Here is a 14,794-nt window from a genome sequence, read left to right as displayed (position 1 = left end):
GTCTAACCTTTTAGCAGGTGTTTTATTTCATTGTTTTTGAGTGTGATATTTTCGATATTCTGATTTATATTTGTACGGTTACTTTCTATTTCAAAGTATGGGTCCTGAACAAAAACTGAACAGAATCATTATGGATTTCACACATTTCCTCCCCATTATAAACAATGTTTCTGTATCTGATGGCGATAATTTGATCTCTACTTTTAGTCTTACTATTTATGTAGTTAAGGAAGAATTTTGAATATTGTATATCAGTGTTCCCTTCGTCCAGGATTGTTTGCCACGTTTTTTAACGCTTTCTTAATTCATTTTTAGTAATTTTCTTGTGGTCACACCGATGTATGAGGTAGCATGTACACTGGTTATTATGTTTACTCAGTTTGTTTTTACCTCACTTGCCTTTAGTTCCTCTATGAGGTCTTGCTTGATCTTTACCTCCTTTGTAACATATACCTATATATACACATAGGTATGTGCGTATATATATGCGTATACATGTATATATATACATATTGCTAACCCCTCCCTCCATTTATCATATCTTTTTCTCCAAATGTTATAGTATCTGAGTTCTAATGTAACATCGTCTAAAGAGGGGTTCAGTTTGGATTCAGTGATACATACTACATCTGGTTTATTAATTTCAATATCTCGTTCTTGTAACTTCTGAGATAAACATCTGTATTTGTATGAATTACTTTGCTATAATATTTTGGTATTCCTTTTGGTTACAAGGCTAAAGTTTGTCAGCTTCTGCATTTGGTGGTTCCGACAGTAGACTTGTTTTGCTCGGAGACCTTTCACCCTCCAATGAGCAAGTTTTTATTCTCCAGTCCTTCGGTCATTTTTATCCTCCTCCAATTTATCTGTAGTATTTCTCTGTCATATTCGGTCACATTTTCTTATCCAGATTTTCTTATACTCATAATTGGTGGCCAGGACTTGAGCTGTCTTTATTGCATCATCTACTATATGCCTTTTCATGAATACCACTTTTAAAGGGCGTTTCTTTCCCTATTCGAATAATCCCGACCTCCTATGAGCTGTGATAATTTGTTCCGAGATATCGCGATTCATATTCTTGAGAGTATTAACGATGAATTTCTTGTCTTCGTTGTATCGTTCGATTCCATCTTTTACATTTTTCTTCATTTTCTAATATAACTACGTCCTTGTTTACATCAACCAGGTTTGCAATATTCCTTGCGTTTTGTCGAAGATGTGACTTCAATTCACTTTTCTTTACCGATTCTAGAAGCTTTGTCTTTATTATTTCATTTGGTGATCTTGATGTCTTTTTCTAACTCTTTTTTTCCATTAAGTAATTGTTTCCTTTACTATCGAGAAATCGTCATAAGTAACTGTCCGTTTTTTGCCTCTTCCATTATTTGAGATTGGCTACTTGACAAATTGCTTTCAATCTGCTTAGCGTTCCTGTACTTTGATTATTTCTTTGACTTTTTCTTTCAGATTCTTTGTTCCGATTTGATTACTGTTGCCAATCTTGGTTTCAACTTCGTCCATCTTTTCCTTGAGTTCTTTGATTTTCATGTGAAACTTTTCAGTATTCTCTCTCTGAATGGTTGTGTTCCTGCGCAAATTATCTACCAATTCCTTCATATTTACGTTTTCTTCACACATTTTCAAACACATACACGCGCGCGCGCGCGTGTATGTGTGTGTGTGTGTGTGTGTGTGTGTTTATGCATGTATATGTAGAGGTATATAAAATCTCTACATACCTACATATACAGACATATATACATTTAGATACATATTTAGAAATATATATGATATATGTACGTATAGAGGTATATAGATCTAGCGTGTAAATTCTATTATTTTCTATTTGTCTATGCTGATATCACACATACACTCACACCGAAGAACATATCACATGCGTGTTTCTGTTGTATATTGCCAGATCGATTGGTAAATGAATAAACTTACAGAAATGGAATGGATCTTCGTGTAGAAATAATTTTGCCATATCTAAGAAAACGTACCATTGTCAGGTTGCATGATAAATGACAAAAGACAGTCATTGAATTATGAACTGAAAACCTTTGTTATATAGCGTACTTAATCATAGCATATGTTGTTCAGACAAATTATAAGATTTTTATTGTTTCTCAAAAGCTGTCGGAAGTCTGCCCGGTAATTAGTAAAAAGGGGTCGCCTGACAAGGTAGAGATCAGCTTGATAACAGAACGGGGTTGTCGGAGTGGTGTGATAAACCAGTTCACACACACACACACTCACGCACACACACATATATACATATGTGTGTGTGTATGTCTATCTATCAATCTATCTATCAATCATACACACACACAAACACAATATATATATATATGTATATATATGTATGTATACACATATATATGTGTATATATATTATATATAAATATATACATATATAAATATATATCCATGTATATATGTATATGTATCCATATATCCATATATATATCGAAGGCCACCATCAGTTGTTGTTGACTTTGGCATTGTCTCTCCCCACTCCCTTATAGGTAGAGTCAATGCCTTGGCGATAGAATATGAGGAACAAGCTGTTATCCATGCAGCAGGCTGCCTTAGGGACTCCGGATCCGGATTTTTCCTCGGCTTTGACTCCCGAAGCCTGTTTCATTTTAAAGATGCCACAAGGCAGTGGATTGTTTTGTATAGGGATAACTCCTATAGCATTTGACCACGCACGGTCAGAACTACAAGTCAGCAGTCGGGTACCACTGTGATATCTGCGTAAGAATAACCCAATATTTGCAAATTCGTGTGTGTGTGTGCATGTGTTTGTGTGTGCATTCATACACACATCGTGCGCGTGTGCATGTATATGTGTGTGTATGTGTATATACATGTATATATACGTATGAACGTATATATATATATACACACACACATTCATATATATATTTATATATATATATTCATACATATGTGTGTGTGTGTGTTTGTGTACATTATCTTTTCTTTCTGGGCGATCATAGATGCGGTGTTTCACGAACTACTTGGTGCCATGTTTCATGTTGTCGGGCTCTGTTCCAGAGACATCGATATGTTTGTTTAAAATGTGTATGGTATTTTTTTCTCGGGCTACCTCGAGCTTGTTTGCCTTCTATTTTACTACTTTAGCTAAGGTTTTCTAATGTGTCCTGATGGATTGCATGTCCACGAAATCTGAGTTGTCGTGCTCGGATCGGGTCTAGATGCTCGCGAACCTGTCCGACTCTTCTGAGGATCTCCTCGTTGGACACTCCGTCGGTGTAAAGGGTGCGCAACATCCTGCGTTAGAACTACATTTCTGCGGCCTCTATGTTGCGCCTTGTTTCAGCCGCCATTGTCCAGGACTCACAACCATACAGGAGAGTCGATCACACCAAGGTTTTAATGTGTCTTTTTAATGTTTTAATGTTTGTATTGAGAGACTGCGGTGTGTTAGGATGGACAATATACACAATATATATATATACACATATATATATATATATGTATATATATATATATATACGGACATATATATATTTTATATATATAAAGTATAAATGTGCATATACAATATATATATATATATATATATATACGTGTATATATATACATGTATGTATGTATATATATATATACACAATCTGTATATATGTTTACCCGCACACACATATACATGTGTATGTGTGTGTGCGTGCGTGCGTGCGTGCACATACATACATCCACACTTACAGATATATATGTATGTGTGTATGGGTATGCATATGAATATTTATACACACACACGTTTGTGTGTGTGTGTATTTGCGCTTACGTGCCAGTGTGTATGAGGAGGGGGTACCATGTAATGTATGATTAATGTCATTTTCCAAAAAGGTGATTCATCCACTTACAACCATTACTAAATAGAATTGACAAAATGTTACGGTTTATTTGCCATTGCGAAATTGTCTTCACGGCAAATCAGAAGATTCCAACTTCAGAAGGATTTTTAGATTTGTTCTATTGTTCCTTTGTTGTTTTCAAAAAAAAAAAAAAAAAAAAAAAAAAAAAAAAAAAATCCTTATCAACGTAATTAACAGTATTTTTATTCAAGGTTTATTGTTTATCTGACAGTCTAGATAAGAGTGGATTTAGTTACAAAGGAAACAGCACACCTTATTTTTACCAAATTACTGGCTGCCACCTCTATTGTTGCTTATTCTTACCATTCATTAATCAAACCTTTTCACTACCAAAACATTCGGGTTTTCCATGAAAGATTAGAGAACTTCCTTTGATCTTTGTTGGCTTGACTTCCTTGCCTTCTTTATCTACCTTCTCGTCATTTCCTTACTTTGCTGAACTTTGTTTCCGGTAGCCGTCGTTGTAAAAGCTGATATGCCTATCTGTTCCCTTTTCGCTTCCCTATGGTACGAGCAACTGCGATCCAATTCTACACTACAGTGCATTAAGAGCGTCGTCGGGGGAAAAGAATAGCTGTTTGCATAAATAAGTTTTATATAAAAATAATATCGATTCTCAGTGATCGTTTGCTTAGACATGGATAATGTTAGACCTAATAAACAAGTAAACCTAAAAAAAGATAGTCAAAATGAATGGTTAGGATAATTTAGCAAGTAAGTTGCCAAGTACGATCATATATTCTGTCGTGGAACCCACTATAGTGAGTATATATATATATATATATATATATATATTATATATATATGTATATCTGCAAATGCGTGTCAAATATTGATTAATAATTGGCTAATTGTTTCAGAGCTCCTTTCAGAGCTCATTTCTCGTATTTTCTTAGAACCGCTTCCTAAGCAGATATGACAATAACAATATTAAGGTAAAGAACTACCCAAGAAATCGATCAAAAATTCACTATAGTTTTTACTTTCTTTGGTGAATGTGATATGGAGATTTCAAAACATCCTTCTCCGCTACCTTCCCAATAAGTTAAGTCGTCTCTTACTCTAATCTTGGTAAATTTGGAAATGATGCCTCATTCTCTCATTTTCTTCGCACACGAAGTACAGCTACAATATCGGCTCTGAAAGCTGGTAGGGCGTGTTAAAGTATCAGGAAAATTGATCGAAGTAAAACTCTCAGCAATTCAATTATTACGAAGCATATTTCTATTATATAGGTATGAGGGCTGTCGCCGCCAGGTCTGCAAAATCTTCACCTCGGATATTCCGGCAGTATAGAGCCAGGCAACATCTGCCTTGCGTTCCGTTGGGAAATACGAATACTATTGTGCGCTACTAAGACAATGCTCGAACGGAACGGTCTGTAGAGCTACGACTTTTTATTTATAGGTTTACAAGTCGGGAATAACGCTCTCATGTTTCTTCACATTTAACATCCTTTGCTATGCTGAATAAATACCGCTATAGGCCGTTCCGGTGAAATTGTGCGCTCCGTAGCCCACCGCATTTCGCACCGACTATTTCCTTAATTTGACCAATAAATCCGGAAAGCCAGTCTTTGTGTCGTCAAAATCCTCGGTCGTCACTGTTGGTGGGAATTGCAACCACTATCAGTCGCTTTTTTTTATGATATTTTGCATATTATAGGCGAAACAACACCGTATAAGCAGCCTAGCTACGACGGAACTGAACTGAATTTCAACTGACTCCCTTTGGATACAGCTTCTCTTGTCACGTGATTATTTCTTCCAGATCTTATTGGCTCTGATAGACTGGTCGCTAGTGTCTGTTGCCATGTCACAGGCAAGAATAGTTCCCACTAGCTCATCAGATTTCCTCTCCACTTCCCTTATTATCAATTTTCGAAGAAAATGCTATAAAAGTATCTTAGAATGTTTCGTTCTTTCGGATAACAAGGTCAGATTTTTTAGTTTTGATTTCATGCGTCATTTCCAATAATATTCTAATCTTATCTGGATGTAAATGCATATCTTCACTTTCCTTTGGCAATCTCAGGAACCTTTCATTTCTTACAATTATAGTAATTTTGAGTAATACTTAAATATAACAGTACCCCTTAAAATCATTTTCTACAAAGGAATTCTTAGGTTGGGGGTCACTATTATAAATTAATTATAACTTGCATTTTGATAAAGTTACACTGTGATTTCACATTCCTTATTATTTGCAGTAGCGTGACCACTTTTGTTGTATAACCATTTTTACAATAAAATCGCTTACGAGACTTACAAAAGCCTTTTGGCCTTCAAAGACCTCATGTTTTGGGATAAAAACGAATTTAAAGTGATAGTTGTGGTAGTGGTAGTGATGATGATGATGATGATGATGATGATGATGATGATCCTCTTTTTCCTCCTCCTCCTCCTCCTCCTCCTCCTTCTCCTTTCCATCGTCATCATCATCATCGTCATCTTCATGGTTATATTTTTTTTCTCTGTAGCTATATCCCATTCTTATATGGGTCGCTATGATCAGGTTCTGGCAGATTTTTTTTTATGCCCTTCCTGACGCCAACACTCTCTATTTTCATGGGCTTGGGACTGGCACTGACTTGGGCTGGCTTGCCCACCCAGTGGCTAGGTTATCATGGTAATAGTAATATCAATAATGAACCCATTAATGAGGATTATGATAATAATAACAACAGCAATAAAATTGATAATAATGGTAATAATAATAATAGTAAAAGTAGTAATAGGATTAATGATTATGATGAAGATGAAGATGAAGATGTTGTTGATGTTATAATATTAGGATAATGATTTTGATATTAATAATGGTATTGAGCATAATCATCATCGTCGTCATCATAATGATAATAATGAAGGTGATAATAATAGATATAATTATCCTCATCATCATGATAACAATAATGATAATAAAACCATTAATAGTAATGATGATAATGATAGTAGTAGTAGTAGTAATAATAATAATAATAATAATAATAATAATAATAATAATAATAATAATAATCGCAATAATAATGGCAAGAAAGATATTAATGATGATAATAACATTAGCAGCAACAACAATAGTAATAATAATAATAACGATGATAATTGTCATAATAGCAATAATGATAATGATAATAATGATAATCATGATAATGACAATGATGATGATAATTATGATGATAATGATAGTAGTAGTAATAGTAGTGGTAGTAGTAGTAATGATGATGATGATAATAATAATAACAATAAAAATAATAATAATGATAATAATAATAATAGTGATAATAATAGTAATAATAATAATAATAATAGTAATAATAATTATAGTGATGATGATGATAATGGTGATAATAATGATAATAATATTGATAAAGATAATTATGATAATATTAATCATAATAAAAACATACTGATAATAGCGGTAATGATATTAATAATGATAGCTGTACTAATGGCAATAATAATAATAATAATAATAATAATAACAATAATAGTAATAGTAATAATGATAGTAACATCAACAACAACAATAATAATATGATAATAACAATAATAATAATATTTAAAAATAATAATAATAATAATAAGGGTAATGATAACAATAATAAAGATAGTGATAGTGACAATGATTAAACTGATAGAATATAACGATAATGATAAATAGTTGATTCTTTGTTCCGATTTGATTACTGTTGCCAATCTTGGTTTCAACTTCGTCCATCTTTTCCTTGAGTTCTTTGATTTTCATGTGAAACTTTTCAGCATTCTCTCTCTGAATGGTTGTGTTCCTGCGCAAATTATCTACAATTTCCTTCATATTTACGTTTTCTTCACACATTTTCAAACACACATACACATGATATTGATAATTGCAACTATCTCAATCAAATGTAAGCAACAAACATTTTCAGCTATTATAATATGTCTGTGCAAACAACCTATATTATCAAAATTTACTCTTTGCATATTTTTTATATATTTATTTATCTTTTATTCTGTCAGATTTTCTGCCTTTTACACCCTTTTAAAGAAAACGATAGCGGTCCAGTGAGTTTATAAAAAAACGTAAAAAATATTGGAGAGACTTCTTTATTTATTATGCCGACAATGCAAAATAACTGAAATGACTAGGAAGGTGTAATGACACACTGGATATACAAGTATTAACGTGATAAAATAATCTTACTTGATAAACTATGTTCATAATATATTATTGTAATAATGACTGTATATATGTGCAACGAATGTGTTATAATTTGTTAATTTTCCCCAAAAAAGAGAAGAAATTTTACAAACTCAGTTTCTGAATCAGATAATGAATTCGAAAGCATATTCAATTAGTAAGCGGCTGTAAAAAGGGCACACGCACGCGCGCGCGCGCGCCCACACACACGCACACGCACACACGCACACGCACACGCACACGCACACGCACACATACACACACACACACATAATATACATGATACTGTATATACATATGTAATATATATATATATATATTATATATACACACATATATAATATACATAATATATACATATATAATATAGATCTCTATATATTACATATATATACATTATATATATGATTGTGTGTGTGTGTGTGTGTGTGTGTGTGTGTGTGTGTGTGTGTGTGTGTGTGTGTAAAACAAAGCCTGCCCCCACGACAAAGGAAGATGGTAGAAGTGACATACATGCACTCTATTAACAACGGATCTACACACACATATACATACATAAATACATACATGCATACATACATACATTCATATATTATATATATACATATATATATTATATATAATATATATATATGTATATAACATATATATATATATATATATATATATATATATTACACACACAAACACATATACATAAATATTTGTATATATATATATATATATGTTATATACATATATATATTATATATAATATATATGTATATATATAATATATGAATGTATGTATGTATGCATGTATTTATGTATATATTTTTATAAACATATACACACAAAAATGTATGTACATATAGACAGAAACAAACAAGGAGAAAGAAAGACAGAAACACAGAGTACTCGGCCAAGATATCAATCTCTCAGCAACTTTTGAAATTCCCAAAAGCAATTTCACAAAAATCTTCCATGTCGTAAGAATCGTTATTTATGTGTTTCCGTTGATTAGTGTTCTGGAGAAAACAACATCAACAATAACAACCTACCTGTTGATTTTCTTTTACTGTATACTTTCTGTCAAACTACAAATGCTATAATGAATGAGGGATTGGCACACGTTTGATGTAGTATATCAAGCATGTAATCATGTAGGCCTACAGGCAAAGACTCTGCCACAACAAATGCGAAATAAAACGTTATTTCTCGAATTCCAGAAGAATCGACTGAAAAAGATATATATGGCAGTGTTTCCACTTTAAGTTTATGTAAACGTTACCGTGCTTATAATACATACATATATACATGTTTACATAAGATTATATATCTATATGAATATCTATATGTATGTATGTATATATAAATATGCATAAATAAGCATACATACATGCATATATAATATATATATATACACATAAATTTATATATACGTATATATATACACATACATGCGTTTATATATATATATATATATATATATATATATATGCATATGCATATGTATATATATATATATATATGTATACACACATGCATATATACACACGTGTGTGCATGTATATATGTATATATATATATATATATATATACATATATATATATGTATGTATATATGTATTTATATACAAATATACATGTATATGTATTTGTATATACACACACATTCGTATACATATATACACATTTATATATATACATACATATATACATATACAATTATATATATACATATATATATATATATATATATATATATATATATATATATATATATCCACACATATATTTACATGTATAAATACACACACTCGTTTGCGCGGGTGTTTACACACACACATACACACACATATATGAGTGGGTGCATCATGCTCGGGGTGATGTGAAGCGATGGTGTGGTAGCCTAGTTAGTGTTAAGTGCTTGCAGGCCTTCTCGCTTACAGCTGCCACCGCTGGCTAGCCTGGTGCGAAAAGGGAGCAGCTATGCATAAGACTCCCCTGCCAGCTCATAGCCTCTCCATCATCAAGACTTCTGCAGTGCCTCCTCGTGGCCACCCATGGAAACTAGGTACCTTGCGGTCCTAGGCTGAACTGTGGAGGCTCTTGGAGCAGCAGGAAGCCCTAAAGGTACAGAGCCATGGCCCACCGGCGTGTGGATACGCCCATGCTTTGTACTAACTCCTACCCCCGTGCCCCCTGGGGTTAATGGGCGGCTGTGGGGAGGCAGGCCTTGCTAGTCGGCCCCCCCGTGATAACCACTGGTAACAAACCGTGTAGTTGTTGGTGCTGGAGGGAGGGCTAAAGTTCCTCCCACCCAGCAAGAACGGCAGGCTGTGGGTCCCTCTGGGTTGGCGACTGCTGGGACTCGGGTGGGGAGGGAGGCAGGCCTTGCCAGTCAGCCCCCCCCCCCCCCCCGAGATAACCACTGGCAACGAACCGTGTAGTTGTTGGTGCTGGAGGGAGGGCTAACATTTCTTGCTCCTGGTATCAGCGTTTTGACTCACATCGTTGGACTTGGTACAGCAGAATTCGAGGATGTATCAAAGCGCTGAGTTCTGTGAAACTGATCATAGATTAGTTGTGGCTACTTAAGAACCCCCTGTCGCCCAAATGAACACCCTAGGGTGTTTCATTTGGACAGATTGAGGGAGGACGAGTGTGCCCAGGGGTTTGCCGAGGCCATCTCTGGTCGTCTCACAGCACTCGAGGGCCTGACAGACCCTGTTCTTATGTGGGATACCTTCAAGCATGAAACCCTTGATGCAGCTCAGGAATCCTTTGGTGAACGCCCAAGAGTAAGACAGAATTCCATCTCGCAGATGACACTGGAAGCCACAGTTCTGTGGAACTGATCATAGATTAGTTGTGGCTACTTTAGGACCCCCTGTCGCCCAAATGAACACCCTAGGGTGTTTCATTTGGACAGATTGAGGGAGGATGAGTGTGCCCGGGGGTTTGCCGAGGCTATCTCTGGTCGTTTCACAGCACTAGAGGGCCTGACAGACCCTGTTCTTATGTGGGATACCTTCAAGCATGAAACCCTTGATGCAGCTCAGGAATCCTTTGGTGAACGCCCAAGAGTAAGACAGAATTCCATCTCGCAGATGACACTGGAAGCCACAGATGCTTGTTGTGTGGCGCGATTGTCAGGGGATCGCAACTTGCACCGTTCTCTGGTGCACAGGACTAGGTCACTGTTGAGAAGGGATAAGGAACAGTTTATCAGTAATCTTGCAGAGGAGGTCGAAAGCCATTTCTTAGTAAATGACCTTCATCCTGCCTACCAAGCCCTGAGAAAGCTGAAGTCCAAGCCCTCCTCACAGACGACTGCAGGCCGCTCAGCAAGTGGCCAGATAATTTCAGATCCTGATGGGGTGCGTGTGCATTGAGTATTTTGAGGTTGATCCACCAATAGTTAACATGGATAAGGGTAATGTTGAGATTCCTCTGCCAGACCCACCTATCAGTGAGGATCCACCCTCCCTGACTGAAGTCGGGGGCGATCTCCAAGCTGAAGAGTGGTAAAGCAGCAGCTGTTTGTGGCATCCCAGCTGAATTGTTAAAGGCTGGTGGAGAACCTATGGCAAGGGGCTTACATGCAGTCCTGTCTGCCATCTGGCAGACTGGTACCTGCCGAGGGTCACCAAGGCATTACATTACTGGAGCAATCTGGATTCATTTCTGGTAAGTCCACAATAGACCGCATCCTGGCGCTTCGAGTCATTGTAGAGCGCCGTCGTGAGTTCAGACATGGGCTGCTCGCTGCCTACATCGACCTCAAGAAGGCGTTTGATACAGTGCATCGCGAATCACTCTGGGAGATCCTTAGGCTAAGAGGAATTCCAGCAAGGATTATTGGACTGATAGCAAACCTGTATACAGGCACTGAAAGTGCTGTAAAGTGTGGTGGGGGTCTCTCGAGCTTCTTCCTTGTTAGTTCAGGTGTGAGGCAAGGCTGTGTTCTTGTATCAACACTTTTCAACACTTGCATGGATTGGATAGTGGGTAGAGCTACTGTCCAAAGTCACTGTGGAGCAACTCTGGGCAATATCAAGGCTTTGTTGACGATGTTGCCGTTCTCTCTGAATCTCTGTAAACCCTAGTGGCGGCCTTTGATGCATTTAGCAATGAAGCAAAGCCCCTGGGGCTATCGGTCCCCTGGACCAAGACCAAGATCCAGGATTTTGGGGGCCTACCAGAAGACCCCGTGCAGTCGGTACGTGCTTGCGGTGAAAACATCGAAGTCTCAGAGAGCTTTATATACCTTGGTAGTGCAGTTCACGACTCTGGGCTGTCAGACCAGGAAATCAGTAGACAGATTGGTCTGGCAGCAGGGGTCATGAAATCTCTCGACAAGAGCATTTGGAGATGCCGGTACCTGTGCAGAAGGACCAAGTTACATGTTTTCAAGGCCCTGATACTGCCAGTTTTACTCTATGGTAGTGAAACTTGGACACTATTTTGTGATCTGGAATCCCGTCTTGATGCCTTTTGTAACAGATCCTTGTGCTGAATCATGGGGTACAGTTAGCGGGATCATGTGTCCAACCAACGGCTGCACATTGAGACCAGTACAGGACCTGCTACTTGCACAATCCGTGATCGCCAACTCAGGCTATATGGCCACTTGGATCGACTCCTGCAGGATGATCCTGCCCATCAGGTTGTCTCTGTCTGAGACAACCCTGGGTGGAGGAGGCCTGTGGGACGACCAAGAAGGTCGTGGCTTGGGCAGATCGAACAAACCTGTCGTGAGGAACTAGAGATGGGCCGGGCCCCTGCCTGGTGGCTCGCCATGAGGGACCCTCGTAGGTGGCAATAAAAGGTGGATGTGGCTATGCGCCCGTGCCGGCCTTAGCCCCAAAATGATGATGATGCATCATGCTCAGGGTATTGTGAAACTATGGTCTGGTAGCCTAACAATGGTAATTGCTTGCATGCATTCTCGCTTGCAGCTGACACTGCTGGTTAGCCTATTGTGAAAAAAGGGAGCAGTTCAGCATGAGCTTGCAAAAGTGAGGTGGGCTGTAGGTCCCATTGGGAGGGCAAATGTTGGGGTGCAGGATGGGAGTGAGAGTTCCTTGTCCCAACTGCGCCCTGGCAGTCGCCAACCCAGCATGAGGTCTGTGGGGTAAAGCCCAAGGGAACCCTACCGGCGGACATTGAGCCCCACAGCCTGCTGCCCCCTTTATTTGGGGCAGTGTCGGGGGGGGGGGGGGGGTAGAGGTGGCGTCCACCTAGAGTGACTGCCCGTGGCTTAACCTGAGGCAAGCTATCCGGATAGGCACTTGGAGCATCTGGTTCTTACAGCAGGATAAACGGTTACCCCTGCTATTGATGGAATTGAAGCAGTTGGGAGTTGAGGTGGCTGCCCTCTCGGAGGTGAGAAGACCTGGCTGCAGTACAATCAGTATGGGAAGGTACACCTACTACTGGTCAGGCCATGATGATAGTCATCTCCAGTGAGTAGCCATAGCTATCTCCAGCCGAGGTAACACTGGTTGATGAATGTATTATGACATTGAGACTGAAGCATGCTTTGTGTCTCTTATTGCTGTCTACACATCTACTGATATATGCAAATGTAATGTGAAAGGAACGTTCTTTGCCAAGCTCACATCTGTGACAGACAATTGTCCTCGGGGAAACATTCGCATTGTCCAGGGCAACTCGAGACTCGCCGTAAGGGACCCCGTGGCTGGAAGCGAAGGCGTGGATTCGGCCATGCGCCCTCGTCGGCGCATGGCCGATGATGAGGATGAGGATGAGGATGATGTATATATATATATATATAATAGAATAAGTATATTGATTATATATATATATATGTTCATATATAATATATATATTAAATATATATATATATATATATATATATATATGCACATTCGTGTGTGTTTATATATATATGTATATATGTACATATATATATTTAAATATGCATATATGTATACACACACGCACACAAATATATGTGTGTGTGTGAACGTGTCCAGGCATGCGCATGCACACACACGCACACACACACACACACACACACACACACACACACACACACACACACACACACACACACACACACACACGGATTTGCAAATATTGGGTTAGTCTTATGTAGATACGATAACGAAAACGCTAGACACGGAAAAAATTAAGCAAAGGAGAAATAGAAAAACAAAAAGAGAATGGAGGGAAAGAGAGACACAGATACAAAACCGAGGGAAATAAAGACATGGGAAAATGGAGGGAAGGAGGCACTAACAACAAAATTATATGGGAAAAAGAGGGATGGAAAGAGACACGGACGTCAAAAGAAAATGGAGGGAGAGGAAATAAGGAAACAGAGGAAATGGAGGGAGAAAGAGACATGGCAAGACAGAAAACAGATGGAAAAGGAAATAAGGAAACAAAGGGAAAATGGAGGGAGAGAAATGCATGAAAACAAAAACAATAATAATGTAGGAAGAGACAAGAAAACGAAGCACGGAGGAAAGGCACATAAACAAAAAGAAAACAGAGAGAAAGAAAAAAAAATAGTAGGAAAGAGAGCCACGGAAACTAAGAGAAAACGGATGGAAGGAGAAATAGAGAAAGAAAAAGAAAATTGAGACAAATAGACACGGAAACAAAAAGAAAAAAGGAGAGAAAAAAAGGACACAAAACACACACACAAAAAAAAAAACAACAAAAAAAAAGCAGAAAAAGGAAAACAAGAAAAC

Source organism: Penaeus chinensis, chromosome 3 (assembly GCF_019202785.1).
Source record: "Penaeus chinensis breed Huanghai No. 1 chromosome 3, ASM1920278v2, whole genome shotgun sequence".
Lineage (NCBI taxonomy): Eukaryota > Metazoa > Arthropoda > Malacostraca > Decapoda > Penaeidae > Penaeus > Penaeus chinensis.
This window is presented reverse-complemented; position numbering follows the sequence as displayed.